This window comes from Falco rusticolus, chromosome 8, assembly GCF_015220075.1.
Source record: "Falco rusticolus isolate bFalRus1 chromosome 8, bFalRus1.pri, whole genome shotgun sequence".
NCBI classification, from domain to species: Eukaryota; Metazoa; Chordata; class Aves; order Falconiformes; family Falconidae; genus Falco; species Falco rusticolus.
The window spans coordinates 3,479,816-3,495,796 of record NC_051194.1 but is presented as its reverse complement, the minus strand read 5'-3'; the positions used below and the strand labels follow the sequence as shown (position 1 = coordinate 3,495,796).

General features: G+C 52.4%; 1 protein-coding gene across 3 annotated transcripts in view; it reads right to left on the bottom strand.

Annotated features, from left to right (window-relative positions):
- The window catches only part of JADE2 (jade family PHD finger 2), an 84,023-nt gene that overhangs the window by 41,189 nt on the left and 26,853 nt on the right, over positions 1 to 15,981 (bottom strand). The gene's annotated exons all lie outside the window — the stretch shown is intronic.

Here is a 15,981-nt window from a genome sequence, read left to right as displayed (position 1 = left end):
ACACCTGCTCTTCAACAGTTATCCAATTCCCTGTCACACCAGGAGAAATTAAGCCACTTTTCCACTTTGCATGGCTCCTTTCTTCCTCCCCGCCTTGCATTACCACCAGCCTGGTGGCAGCAGCCTCCTACATGTTTAGATTCCTGAGTCAAATAAATCGACCTACAGCTACAGCTGCTGGCATCAACCTCACGTTGCTCCCCTGATGTTAGAGGGTTGCTGCTCCCCATGGGGGCTTGCAGAGAGGCTTGCACAGAAATGCCACATCAGGGCAGAAATAGCTCGGTCAGGAGAAATACATTGTCCTGCCTGTGAAACCAGGAAATCTGATGTGGAAAGTACATGTGAGCACAGGACCAGGGCTGTTACAAATAGTGATGCTCTTGCCTGGAACCAGAGGCTCTGCCAGTGAGGGGAACCATGGCACCAGCCCATCCCTGCTCCATGGCTATGCAAGGCCATTCCATGCCCTCGGAAAGGCTGGATGTGCCCGAGCCATGGGATAAACACAGGGACAGGACTAAGGCAAGGGCTCCTGCTCGCCGTGCTGCCAACCCAGCACCCTCCACCCTGTGGGCAGGATGGTAGCACGCAGGCACTGTGTTTGGCACCACCATGCACCCTGCGCCCCGTGCATGAGATTCTTTGCCCGGTGCATGAATTTAAGTGCATTGCTCTGTCCTACTTACATTTGAAAACCAGAGCTCAGCCACCGCCTTCTCCCCACTGTGCCCTGCCCAAAATGCTCAGCAGGAGCAGAGGCATTTGTCCTGTCTCTCCAGAGGTCCCCCAGGACTGGAGGAAGCCTCAGCTCTGCCAGTGCTTCCCCTCACACCCAGGCCAGGACCTGACTGCAGGGACGAGGAGTTACGGTTTGGTGACCAGAAGCCACCCAGCTTTCCCTGCTGCCCTCTCCCCGAGGCTGCGGGCAGTCTGGCCAGGCTCTCCGCCTCCAGCCCCACCGCACCAAAACCAACCCACAGGCTTGCACTGACAGCCCGTCCCAGCACGGGTCCGTGGCAACTTCCCTTTACCTACAGCAACAGTTTTACCATTCATCGATGGAAATTAACTCTTTATATGAGAAAAATTAGGTCCAATGGATGCGATAGTCCGAATACCGATAGCAACAGCAACTCCTCCAGCCATTAACTCCTCAAGCAACTACTGCTAATTTACCAGGGCACAACAGAAAACAGATCCTGGTCTTGGGCCGCCCAGATGAGATGCCCGAACCACTCTGTGCAGGTATCCACTCGCCAGACACCCCTGATCTAAACCACCCTCTAGCCAAGCCCCTGCAACCCAGCCCCACGTTGCAAGCAGGCTGCCTGCCGCCCGCCGCCGTGGGGTGCCTCCGGTGTGCCATACACTTTAGTGCCACACTCCCACCGTGCCGGGCAGCACTTTGGCAGGCTCGGCAACAGAGAACATCCCCCAGTGGTCTGCAAGGTTTGTTCTGAGCGCTCTCTAATCACAACCACAGGGACAGGGAGAGGAGTTGCCTCATCTGCTGCAAACTCCCTGCACAGAAAGCGACAGGCGCTGGCTGTCAGCTCTTCTGCCTTTTCTTGGCAACTCTGCAGCAATATGCATGACACTCGCGATGCACATGTCAACAGTGTCATGCGTAATGACATGCAAGCAGAGGACAGGCTGGAAGTGAAACGCAGCCCGTGGTGCCAGCTGACAGATCTCTGCAAAGCTGGGAGCTGGAGCTCACTGCAGTATTTGCACAGCACACGCTTCCTCCCCGAAATACCACCTCCCAGCACCTCCCAGCACAAACATCAACACAGAAAGATGCTGCAAAGAAACAAACAAGCAAACAGCAACCCACTGCAGCGCATCACCCCCTTCTGAGCAGCTTCTCTGACATGCAAACCCAGAGGATCCAGCCCTGCTCTTGCACCAGCACCATCTGGGAAGCCTGTTGGCCCCTGCAAGACTTTTATCTGCCTTCTGTCCTGATATGTAGGTTAATATGGGAACATCAAGTGCCTCGTGCTCTGTGATGTGTCTGGGGCAAAGCCATCGTGTCCATCACGGAGCCAGCTGAATCGTGGGACCAGATGCTCCAAGGTCTGTACACGCCAAAGGAAGATCTTTGTGCACAGCTGCCCTCGGGAACAGCACCCTACCTGCCTTGCCCAAGATCAGGAAAGAAATCTGGCATGAGAGGAAAATGAACCTGGAGTTTCTCCAGACCCAGACCTGTACTTTAATTGCTCTCTTCTGCAGTCACAACCATTGGACACACTTCCAGAGCCACCCACAGAAGCAATAATTTGATTGCATGGAGATGGATACATCAAGAAAGGGCTTCCTTTTGCCTCTTTTGCCTTATTTTCCCCACTAGGAAACTGAAAATAAAGACATGCCCCAATGCCCTGAGGACATCTCCCGAACTTCAGTCCAGGATCTGAAAATAACCCCATGAAAAGACAGCTCCCAGTCCCCAGATTGTAAAACAAGCTCACTGTAATCTAGGACAGGGCTTGGGGATTCAGTAACGTCTGTATTTAATGCAGACAGCAGTAATAACACTGAAACCAGGCATGCTCCAGTCAGGCTTCGGGAGCATCATCTAAGGAGCTCCCAAGCCCCGAAACACACCGGAGTCGCCGGCACAACATGCGTTGCTCCAAGGACTGAACGCCTCCATCCCACGAGCCCAGGGCCAGCTGAGCTCTGCAAAGTGCCCCGGCGAGCAGCAGGCAGGCGGGACACAGCCGCCTTACAAGAGCAAGCTCAAAGCTGTTGAGAAAATAAAAGCCTCCAAGCGCGATGAACGTTCCCGTTGCAAAGAGCTGCCCGAGCAGGCAGGGGACGGCACCGTAAGCCTTCATGCAGCCAAGTCACACGAGCCACTCGCCGAACAGCTGGCTGCAACAGGTGATAGCCTGACACAGGGCCAGCCGGGGATGCTCGGGACGGCGGGAGAAAGGAGCTGCCATTTTTAGCCTGGCATAAAAGTGTGAAGATTAATGCTCTGTGTACATATCAAAAGAGCGGCCTGAACAGATCATTTACTGTATTGACAGCCACTGGAACGCACTCAGTCTGGTAAGGATGCTGACGCTGACTGCAGAATCCTCTGTGGGTTATCTATAATGCAGTACATACCATCCCGCCTGCCGAGAGAGCCACCGCGCTGCCGGCATGCAGGGGACAGTGGCCACCCAAGCTGGGCAAGTCGGCACCAATGCGTGCGTGCAGCCTCTGCCTTCTCACTGCGGCATTTCATGGAAAAGGGGAGAAGCTGATGCTCAGAGATGGGGGACGAGTGACTTTCCCCTTCCACACAGCCACCTGCCAAACACTGCTGGTCCCTCCAAAACCTGAGTGTGTGTTTCACCCCCCAGGTCCTGGCTCTGCACAGACCCCGGTGATGCAGAGATCACAGGCAGCTTCCTGGGGCCGCTGATGATAACAGCACCGCCGCCACGAAAGCTCCATGTTCAGCTTCTCCTGACACTGCGTCGTTAAACGGAGTTTGCTTTGGTTTAACGGCAACTGGAATTTACAGTTCCTTTCATTTACTCACCACATCACTGATGATGAAGATCAAGTTAATTAAGATACAAAGATCTAACAGCACGCTCCACATGCTCGCTGGCGCTCAGTTAAAAGGTTTGAAAGATGCCAATGTAGCGATGACAGGTGCCTCCCCCCGTCTGGAAACACACGTCGCAGGGAGGGCTGGCAAATGCTGCAGCACTCGGCTACCGCAGTACTGCGCTGCCTGCACAGCTCCCATCCACTGCAGCTTGCTTCCACTGCTAATCATTAGTCCTACAAGGAATGAGCATTACTATGACATGTATCTCCTTAAGACTGCCACTAAACTTTACTTTTGGAGTTTTCTGTTCATGGGCAGGACCCTGTGTCCCCACACTGATCCAGCAGCATGGGCTGGGAGGAGTTAACTCAGACATGGGGATGCCAGGACACGTTCATGCCATTTTGTCACCATTTCAAATATCAGCAGCGGAGGTCAGAAATGAAGAAACTGCCCAAAGGCGGCACCTGGTGAAGAACTAACCCCAAGCCTGTTGTTCGTAGATCAGGGAAAACGAAAACGGAGACATCTCAAATGGTGTGCAGCCCACCGAGCCCCTCGGCATGGAACCTCCAAGGCCAACACAGCCATGGAGGAGAAAAGGGCATCCCCTGGAGCCTCTCTGGGCAATGCCCATGCCTGGGGGATGCTGTGCTCCTCCATCCCAGGAAGATAAATGCTGCCCTCGAGACCTCACCCACAGCTTACGCACACCCAGTGATGGCCAGGCTCAGAGAGGCTGAAACCTGACGCAGGATACCTATCAGAAAACAAAACCTGCGGGTTTGCATCTGGCTCCTTCTTCATCTTCTTCTGCACCTTCCGCCAGTTTGCTGCTGACGTGAATTTTATAACTTCAGCTAAGCCTGATTTGCACTGGTGGGAGATGAGACTCCAGGGCCAGCTCTGCACCTCTGCAGGGGCAGCAGCGCCCATCGTTGGGACACTTTGCCCTGTCCGGTGGCTTTCAGCTGTGGCTCGAGCAGTGCTCACACGTGCTGCCCAACAGCACCTCGGAAATAACTGCAAAACTATTTTTTTATACAACGAGCAGCCTGTATAACCCTACAAAGTCTTGCTGGAAGCCTGGTCCAGACTGAACCCCTGACTCATCCACAGCACTTAGTTAAACACGAGGGTTTTATGGCTTGCAAATAATTCAGCAAGCTGCACAAGAGGCTGTGCCTGCTCCTATGAGCATCCCTCTCGCCCCGAGGGGTGCAGGAGGCTGCCAGATGCTGGGGCTCACACAGGGCACCCCGAGCCTCTGGGAACACCAAGCAGGATGCGACGCCTCGAGGTGCGCAGCCTCCCGTCAATTTCTGGATTTGCTTTAGTGCATAAAATCATATTCCTAAAAATCTACCCATTCCTGCCTGACACATGCTAACACACCTGCAAAGAGCTTCTCGGTGTTCAGATACAAAGATCAAGGACTGCAGAGACAGTTGCCTTGAGCTAGGAGAAACAGTGGAAGAAAAAGATCCTACAATTTAATACAAGACAGCAATTCTTTGGAAAAACCCATGCCCTGATTTACAGCAAAACAGAAACCAGACCATGCTGTGCACCCCTCCTCATCTACAATAAGATCAAGAAAACTTGAGCTTGAAAAGCTGTAAGGTTTGTGCTGCCCAGACACACTGGGGTGGAGATGCAGCTAGAAAAACAGAACAAACCGCGGAGGCCGCCCTCGCCAGCATCTCCTGCCCATCTCTTTCTGGGCTCTGAGAGCTGGGGCTGGCAGGGACATCATCAGGGTTTTGATTCTGCACAGGAACAGGGTTTAATCCCCTTGGAAACATCCACGTTTTCCAAATAGCTGCTCAGTGGAAAAAGAAAAAACCCAGGCTGGGTGATGAGGATGTCTGCACACACGTCACCAACTCACATCAATCTGGGGTGAATTCTGCATTATGTACTAATACACTTCACATCCCAGGTTCAGGCGCCAGTGATCCCATAGGCATCAATCCCTTCTTCTTATTTCTAGCCTTGTTTTCTAGTTTTCCTCTCCTATTCCAGCCCCAGGCATGGATGCAGGACTTCCTACTTGCTTCAGGATGGCAAGCCACCGCCTGCGGTGCGGGACGTGGGCGATAAGCGATGCCCACTGCGGGCAGCAGGGCGCCCAGAAGAGTCTGGCAATACCAGGTACAGGCTCAAGGCGACGGTTTTCTAAAGACTGATGAAAATACTTGTTCCTCACCCTTGGCGAGAGCCAGCAGCATGGCCACGCTGTGCCCTGGCATCTGCCTCAGCTTGGGAGAGCGCCTGCATCCCCTCCTGCTGATGGCATCACTGCGGCTGCCCAGGCGCTGCATTGATTTTTCCTTTCTTGGAGAGAAAGCAAGAGTCAAGCTCTTAATTACCTTAATTACCAGTTTTTCCGTTTCCCTTTATCCACAGCGAAGGGCTTCTGTTGGCTTGTTTAGAAAACTTCCTCCTTTTTAAAAAAGCGGAACTAGTCAGGTAAAGAGCAAAAGCGGTGCTAGGAAATTCCTCACCGGGGCATTTGTGAGGCTGGGATCTCATCAGCCCGGCTCGTTTGTGCTGCCCTGACATCTCCATCGGGGCCAACCCCTGCCCGAGCAGATCTCCACAGCACAAGAGGAATTTCATACGTCTTGGAGGGTTTTTCCCATTCCCTCTATGTTTTGATGCTTTAGTTATTCATCCCTAGACTCGGTTCAAAGAGGGAGAGACACGGTCACCCCAGGCTGTATCAGCCCTGGCATGTTCCAAACAAATGTTGACAGTGACACACGAGCATCCCTGCAGTCAGGGCATGTGCAGGGCATGACCAACCAACGCAACGAAACCAGGGCTGCAGGAAAAGCAAGAACATGCTCCAAAAAGCCCCAAACCATCCCTCTTAACCTAAAGCAGAGCGAAGGAGTTCTTAGGTAGCCAGCAACATGTTATAAAGCAGATGGAACAGGCAAGATCCTGAGCTTCCAAGGCTCTGTGACGTGCTGGGGGCGTTGAGAGAAGAAAAAGTTATCACACGTGACCTGGGTTGGGGATGGAAAGTGTCATGAGGCTGGGGTGACCAACAGAGAAAGTCTCAACTGCACCAAACTGGGCAGGTGGTAGAGGATAAATAATGCCATGGTAGGAAACGAGAACTCTACAGAAACAAATGGCATGGCCTGAAAGTTCATTAGTACAACACAGGTGCATTGCAGAGAATCATTACCCTATTACAGCAACACAATCATCTTCATCTCAAAAAATATCTTTCGAAAATTCAAGCAGAAACTTCTCAGCTGGACCCTGCAGTTTTACTCGGGTGAAAAGCCTGCTTTCACTGAAAGTAAGAAAGAAACGCTGCGCTGCTGAAGGGCACAGCCAGCACCATGCTCCCTGGATGATGCTGTTCTTGGAAAAAACCCACGGTCCTGGGCAACAGCTTCTCGGGGGTGCCACCCAACAGATCAGAGAGCCATGAGGTGCCCTGGCCCTCCGCCCTGCAAATGCTCTTCACCACCATCCCTCCCACACCCCTCCAAGGGACTCCCAAAGCCCTGCTGGTCCCTCCAGCCCCTCCGGCAGAGGATGCAGTGCTGGGAAGGGATGGACCTACCTGCATGTGAGCACCGTCACGGAGCACCCAAACACAGCAGACCCACCACCACCAGGTAAGTCACTTCTTGCTGATCCACAGCAAGTGGCTGGGGACTTGGGTTGCCCTCCTTAAGCCAGAGCATGCCAGCAAGGCGGCTTCCCAGCAGCAACTCGCTGCCACCCCAAGGACCCAGGACAAGGGCAGTGTGTGTCCTCACTGTGCACTGCACCACTGAGATGCCTCATTCTCCAAGCAGGGCTCTGATGATGGGGCCACACGCCTTGCCATCACAGCTCTGGCGCTGGCTGGTGATTGCCACCACTGAGATGCTGCGGCTCCCCCTGCACCACTGCAGCAAAGCCTCCACCAACTGCCAAACCATTTGCAGAAGCTCAATTACGCCGGAGGAGCATTTACTCCTTTATTTATCCAGCCAGCCAAAGACATGGCATTTTAAAAAAAATATCTCTATCAATCAAGGGCTTATTTAAACGAAGGGTTGGAAAGTGGAATCAGCCTGAAAAGCACAACAAACCTGAGGCCATTAGTCTGAAAGCAGGTCTCAAGGGCACTTGAGGAAAAAGAGTAAGTGGACCCCAACACTCTTGAGAATCACAACTGTCCCTGGAGAAGATTACGTGGTAATAAAATATACTCAGGAAATTCCCATGGTTAATCATCTCTGTAAACTGAATGCTTCACTTGGCTGAAGGGAGAAGGCATTTCTTTTCTCTATGCCTCCTTTTAATACACTAGATAGAAATAATTAATCCTGCGTAGTGTTTCTCTTCTGAAAATAATTTTGTAATGAAGGCTTTAGTCAGGCATCTTTTCTTTACCTACATTCCAGTCTAAATTAATCTTGTCCAGTGTCCATAAATACATCAGCTTAGGAAAGTCAGTGGAAAGATAACTGCCAGAAAACTCCAGCGGATCCTGATACTGTTCTTACTGCCAGCTCATAGGGGAATTCTCCTGTGGCACACGACAACTTTAAAAAGGCAATTTAGAAGCATGATTTTCATTTTCTGTTTATTAAATTAGTATCTAGCAGGCCATTTGGACCACATGCCCAATCTTCTTATGAACTTAAGCTAACAGATTTTATAGATGCTAGTAGATGTTATAGATGCTATTGCTTCTTGATAGCAGAGCAGAATTTAAGATGTTAGAAAAAGAGCATGGTGCCACAAGGACAAAGGATGGGGCTGCGGACAGTGGTGGACAGTCACAGTAATGAGCTGCTACCCACACACAAGATTCTGTGACCCTCAGGTCAGATTTACTGACCATGTTACGCCTACTTATTCCATTTTTATGGTTTCTAGTAAAATCTGTAAAACCGTAAGCCAAAAACTCTACTTCCAAATCTGGGTTTAAAGAGGAAAGGGAATGCCAAGAAAATATTAAATGGGTTAGGTTTTAATTTAACAGGCCTGATGTTTAGACCTGCAGGCAAGCTGGCTGGATGAACCTAAAAGCACCTTTAGGAGCCACATCTTGGTGGCAAGGGTACCTGTGCACTTCACCTCACCCCTCCTAGACTGAAGATGCTCCAGGCAACATTGGTGACATCCCCAGTCACCAGCACAGGGTGCTCAAGAGCTCAGAGTCCTGTGGGCACCCTGCTGTCACCCCGGCACAAGCCACTGGCAGGAGATCTGAAACCAGAGCCCCTGGATCCTGTGGCAAGGATCACTGGGACCCAGCATCTGCCAAGGCGTCCTCTTGCATGACGGAGCAGAGAAAGAGCTGGAGGTAGCTGGTCCCGGAGTCGACAGGCCACCATCACCAAACCCTTTTATTCTAAAACAAACAAGAACCTCAACAGAATTAAATCCCCGTTTTTAGCTGGCACTGCTGGGACCACTTTGTGCAGAAAAGTAAGAATTTGCAGTATTTCCTTACTGGCCGTTGAAGCCAAAACCCCTCAAGATTTGGCAGCAGCTTCTGCAAATCCACAAAAATTCTTATGCACATAAGAGCACAGCCACAGGGCTCTGCCCGGGGGTCAAAGGTGGGTCTGAGAAGGGGAACCTGTGGTGGCTTACCAGTCTGGTGGCCCAGTCTGCCACCCGCTTCATGCCATCCATAGGCTATCCTCATGCCAGGGGCTGCAACAAGCACATTTCTAGCAAAAAAGCTGATGGAGGTCACACACCACCAACCCTTCCCATGTACATCTGTGCTCCAGCAAGCTCCTGATGGGTGTGCGGATGGCTGGGCTGGCACTACCCTCTGGTATAACCTAAATCTTCAGTAAAATGCCTGTCCCAAAAATCTACGCAGGCTGTAAACGCTTGGTTCAGCCCTGAAGCTCTCATTTGGCTTCTTGCTGCTGTTCCCCAGAACAACCAAAGCATCTGGATTTGGCCCCAGGAGGATCCACCAAGCTCCTGTAACAGGAGCACCCCTGCCCAGAAGGCACCCCCTGTCTCTGTGGACAGCGGTGGCCAACGCTCAGCCCTGTGAAGGTCCCTTTGTGCTGCCCCAGTGGCACCGGGGATGCTCAGGAAGGGGTTAACGCTGCTTGCAGCAGTGTCCTGCCCTCCGGGTACCAGCAGCCAGTGAGTGTGGCTCCGGGTGACGTAATGCTGGTGGCTGCGCAGGCTGCACACCCCATCCCTCCTGCGCTGGAGACGAGTCAGGGACCCCGGGATGCTTCAGGGACCCCGGGATGGTTGGGGACCCCAGCATCCTCTGCCAGGCAGGGACCAGCCCAGCACAGCGCAGCTCAGCTACAGCCACCATCCCTTTAGCTGTTTTTTTCCCGGACACTCAGCGCTATCCAGTGAATATCTGAAACGATCATTAACAGCCCCAGCGGTGGGAAGCGCACGGCCACCCGCACCATGCAGCTCCGCAGGATGCAGCCCTGGCACCGCCCTGCCGCCCGCCGCTGCTGGCACCTACCCACCTCTCGCTGGGAAACTCCTTTTGGCTCCAGGACCATTCAGGGTCTCACTGTTTGGGTCTGGAAATCCCCCAGGACAATCCCATTTCTGTGCAAAATGTGAAGGATGAGGTAGGGTGGTCCCTTCATGTGCTGCTGGGAGTTTAAGATTCTGGAAGGTTCTGGAAGTTTTACAGAAATGCAGCTGAAGCTCCAAATTGCAATTAACAGGTGCAAATAAGAAAAATGCTCTGTTTTCCCCTCTCCATCTAAAATCTCCTCCAGTAACAGCCTGTAACCAGAGCGGGTCCTTCCAGGCTTCTGGAATAATGTAATCCTCTAAGGAGAAAGTGATTCACTCTTCTTTGATGTGATAAGAAGAGGAAAACAAGTGAACAGGAGGCACTAAACAGCCATCTTGTGAAACCCAGACAGCTTTTCCAATTTCATTTCTGAGCTGTTTATCACCATATAAAAAGCCTGATACTCAGCAGACGAGAGAAAGACCAGAGTGTTGATGTCCCTGTCTTTCTCAGGTTTATATTCCAGCCTAAATCTCACTGAGATTTAGCTCAACAAATAAATTATTTAAGTCTCAACTCTGACTCAGTGCCCAGAAAATCATCTCAGTGTAGACCAGAGAAAGGACCTGGTAAAGCAGTGTTCAGGTGCAGCACTGGGAAGTTGCAGGGCAGCCTCTGCCCTCCCGAGGCAGAGGAGAGGACAGGGTTCATCTGCACAACTTCTGCACAGAAGGAAACCACGGCTGCACGGACAGACAGCGATGGCCAGGCAGTGGTTTACTGATGGGCTGGCTGGAACAACAAAACGCAGATGTTTTTCTGGTTGACTAGACAAAGGCAGCGTCTGGGCTCGAAGCAAAATACACACATAATTTCTGATGCTGTGCAATGATCTTCTTCATATTCCCTTCCCCCTTTTCTCTCTGTGCCATTCAGCCTTAACAGCAGCATCGAAGGCAGCAGGAGGGGACCCTGACCTGCTGCTGGGAGGAGGCACAGCCTGCGCTGCTCTTCTGGCTCCAAAACCCAGCAAAACACAGCAGTCCCTGATCGCCGGGCAGCTGCAGAGGATGCTCAAGCAGCATCTGCTCCCCATGGGCAAGCAGGACAGAGCCAGCACCAGCACCCATGGGTGCTGCTCTCCTCCTCCTCTCAGAGCACCATTAACCTACCTGGTGGCCCTTCAGGGACCCATGTCGCATGCCAACCTTTTCCAAACCCAGCTGGCAGGCTGCTAGTATTCTGCTCATTTCCATTTCAGCAATATATATCTCGGAATTGCTACTAGGGAAGCCAGGGACACTTGAGCGTATGTTTTCTGGATATAAAAAGACAAAAAATGTTGCTTCTTTATGTAACTTAAGCCAAGCTACTAACATTAAAGCATCTGGAATTAATTATCTCAGCCAGATAATGTTTCCACAATTATTTTAGTAACGCAAACTGCTCCACTCGGTATTTGTAGCCACCTCCTAACAGGGGCCAGAGACAGAGGCTGTGAGCAACAGCAGCACCTCTGCACCTGCCATAGTCTGAGCAGGGGCTGCGAGCGTGACCCACAGCAGGTCGGGAACCGGCCAACCCCCCCCAACCCTGCTGCTCACCAAGCTGAGCATCGGAAAGCTCAAAATGCAGAGGAGGGCACAAAGACGGCTGCTGCTGTGCTCAGCACGGTGCCATCACACGGGTCTCCTTACAGGGAAACCAACCCAAGGAAAGCAAAGCTTTGAGGAATTCAAAAAGGCAGCATCCAGCTTTTTCTAATGTGTTTTGAATCACTGCACTAACGCTGAACCCTGAAACACATGAGAACAGTTTTGACGCTGAGTCACTTGAAGCAGCGCACAGCCCATCCCACAAAACCAGGAGGGATATGTCTGCCCCTTGCAGCATCCACGTACCGCTATGCAGCTATGCTTGTTCCGGTGCATCTTCCAGATCTTCAAGAAAACCCACATACCAGCTCTTCCCCACCTCACCGAGGTGCTGGGAACATGGTAAAGCTCACTTCCCAGCAACACAGGCTTCACCTAAATTCAACAGGATTATCCACAGCAGCACCCAGAACCCAGCAGCTGCCGGGCTGCCCTGCTCCGCCCACCACTCTGAGGAGCACTTAAAAATAATAGTTTCTTGTATGGTTCAACAGGGACACAAGGTGCACTAAATCACTAAGAAGTGATTTAATTACTGCTGCGCTTGCAAGCAGCAGCCATCACATCTGCTAGGGTTTGCCCAGCTATACGCTAAATTCACGGTTCTGGATGGAGAGCGGAGGTGATGGAGCGAGATACGGCGGCTCCCAAGGCTGTACCAAACCAGTGTCCGTTCCGAGAGCTGTAAACCTTGTTGTGTAGCAGTGGGAAATCAAGCCCGCTCATTCTATACATTTGCTGCTGAAATACACTTGATTTTCTGTGCGCTTGATCCAGTATAAACCACAGGCATCCACTGGGAGGATTAGCAAACATTCAACGTAAGTCCAAGTGGCTTGGTACTAGGTAAGAACAGGCTGGATTAACACGTTTCCCGTAGCAAACTAATAAAGGTGAGGACTTGCTGAAAGCCCACACAAGAACTTGTCAAGCAGATTGTAAAACAAGTAACAGACAGAATAAATCACACTTACTCCTTCGCAAAGCATTCGCAGGCATTGGGCATGAACTAACGACCCTCTACAGCACTGATGCCACCTTCTGCGCTGCCCAGACCCTCCGCACCACCGAACAGCTGCTGCCACGGAGGCGACTCACCCCGTCCTAAATCAGGTATCTAAAAGACCGGCAGGACAGACCACCCTGCAAAGCACCCGTCCCTCCCCACTGCCTGCAGGGACAGGGCTGCCTGAGCCGATCCGACTGGAAACCTCCCTTTCCCAGCGGCAGAGCTGCAGAGGGAACTCACTGCTGTTACATCACTGGGGGGTTTTTTGCTGTCCTGGATCAGTGCCACCGGCCAGCCAGTGCTCACTGCAGCCGGGCATCACTGCAGGGGTCCCCGGCAGCGCAGAGCGCGCAAGCAGCAAGCCTTCCTCTCCCCACGCTCCCATGTCCCAGGGCTTGTGATCTAAACATTTAGGCCTAAGGTGGTTGGGATTTTTATTTCTTTTGATCAGAGCAGAGCCTCAGATCTTGAAAGGGAAGCGTGCATGTATTTCTGAAGCATACCAGAATCCCGGCATATTTAAGGGCAGGCAGCCACAGAGCAGGGATAACTGACCCAAGAAATAGCCCTTTGTAAAATCGCCAGCATGCCATCTGCAAGCTCCAAACTCACATGTTTTTCATGATGAGCTGGAAGGAAGGGAAAAAAAAAACCCAACAACAAAGAGGGGGAAAAAAAAAAGAGCAGGATCATGTCAAAAAAAAAAAAAAAAAAAAAGCTCTGCTCCAGAAGATACACAAACTGCTGCAGAATCCTGCCTGCCCCTTCTGCAGCAAAGCCCAAGGGAAGCTGCTGATGAGTCAACAGCCAGCCTGCGTCGCCGACCGAGGGAAGGGAGTCCAATCTCAACGCTCAAGAACAAAGTGTGCTGGTTCATACAGTACATGCTGAGAACGACGCTTTGGAAAGCCCTTCCCGGGCTGGGAGCCGCACTGCTGCAGGGATACAGCCTGGCCGTCATCCAGGGCTCCCGCTGCACACGGAGCGAGAGGCAGAGGGAAAGGGGCAGCCCGGGCATGGCTGGGACGTTTTGCATCATGCCACCCTCAGTGCCACCGTGCTCCACACCGCGGCAGAGATTGCTCCCGGCATTATCTTCTCCCTTTGCTGGAACCGCTCCCTCCCTGCGCTGGGTGTTCTGGATGCGGCATCCAGCCCCGCCAGGATAAGCCAAGGTGCCCACTGACCAGGAGCAGAAGGGAAGGGCAGGGGTATGCCCCAGTCCTACACCCATTACTGGTGCACCAGTTAATTCTTCTCCCCACCCCAGCACACACCTCTCCAACACTGCTCCCTGCAAGGAGCTGGCTCTGCGTGCCTCCTCTTGCCCCCTTTTGCAGTGATGTTGGTATCACAAAACCATGACATGAACAGCCTGCCAACAACTCTACACCCCCCTGAAGAACTGCTGGACCTCCTGGAGGTGTTGGGGCAACTCCTCAGGGGACTGGAGTCCACTAGAGAGCAGCACAGCTCCAAGGAGATGAGCACTGGGCAGCTGGACATCACGATGCTCAGGGCGCAGCCAGCCCCGCACCAGCTCAACACATGCCCGGCAGTGCAGCAAGGAGCTGCTTTACCTGCGCGTGGGGCTGTTGGGAGCAGCAGGGCCAGAGGGGACCCGAGGGAGGAGGACAGGACAGTGACACAAACACCATACCGACACGGCAGACAGCATCTGTGCTGGTGCCACCGTCATCACTGAGTTGGTACTCGCAGAGGTTGTGCCTTCCTGTTGCCACAGCACTTTCTGTTTTCTGTTAAAACAGGGCCACAGCAATGATGCAAGTATAGATCTGCAACGCCAAGAATATCTGGGAAGCCTGCCAGCAAGAAGCAGCCTTCCTGCTCGTCCTCCTGCTGTGTGCAAATTCACAGGAAACAGAATCTACAGCACATACTAATGTGGCTTAATGCAAGATCCAAGAGCCACCTCTAGATCCTGCCTGGGGAAGGAGCCACATGCCAAAAATGTTAAATCATTAAATAAAGGAGGAATTAAAACCCGTACAGGCGCACAAAATCCTACATAGGTGCCGCGGCTTTACGGCATGATGCTCTGCTGAGCGAGCTCAGCGTGCTGCTGCGTACGGCCCCGGCATCACTGCCAGTGGGTAGGGACGAGCCCAGGTCACATCCCTGCACAGCCGCTCTGCAGAAAGGGCTTCACAGCCTCCTACAAGCACCCATAGCAAACCAGCAAGGCCCACTTTCCTCTTGGGTTTATCACAGTGTGACGCTGGAAAGACAAACCTCATCTAAAGCTTCTCCTTCCTATTTACAAAAGCGGTGGCACCGCAGCCCCGATGCTCCAGAACTGTTGTGGTATCTCTTCATCTTGCTTAATCCTTAAACTTAAACCATGCTGAGATGGTCCAACATTGCGTCAAGCACCCAGCTGTGCCCCCACACCAGACCGGGACCTCACACCTGGCTCTACCACTGAGCCATAGTAGAAATGCCCGTGCCTCAGTTTACCCAACTGTAATATAACGTTAGAGCTCACATGGGGGCTGTAAGGCTCATCTCTGGTTCTGGAAAGGCAGTGGAGACCTTCTGGCTACAGGCTCTAGCGGAAGTGGGATGTAGTGTCATCACTGGGATGCAGCGTCATCGCCACCCACGTCCCAGGGCGGGTGACCGGGGGATGCAGCGGCAGGATGCCTGCTGCTCCCTGCCTGGCGAAAGGGAAACTCGCCTCCACTCTTCATCCCCTGCTCCCATTTGACCCCAAGCGGCTTTTCTCTCCAGGCTGGAGCCCTTCAAGCTTTGGGCAATTCTCAGGTGTGTCACCGTATAAAATAAACCCCTTCTCAGCAGCGATGAGCTGGAAATGAATGTGAGAGGGAAGAGCAGATCTCCTGCGCCGCCTGATAGCCCTGGCATGCGGGTGGCCATCGGCAGCATCCGTGCCTCCCGGGACACCAAGCCAAGAGATGCTGCACCTCTTCCCCCACCACTTCCCTTGCGACTGCACTGCCATTTGTGCTAACCTAGAAAGGACCCTCAAGTTTAAGGTGGCTCGTACTGGAGGCATTTTGAGATGGCTGCTTCTGGGGAAAGCATTCCTTAAAACACAGTGCTTTCCTTCTGCCTCACCCCCGGCTTTTGACATTTTAGAGCTCCAGAAAAATAAAATGTATCAAAAAATCTAATTTCCAGCTTTGGAGGCACAAAACCTCAAGGCAGGGTGCAGGTAGGCAGAGCTGGTTTCCAGGAGCCCAGGCGGGAGATGAAACAGGAGCCCAGGTGGGAGATGAAAGGAGCAGCG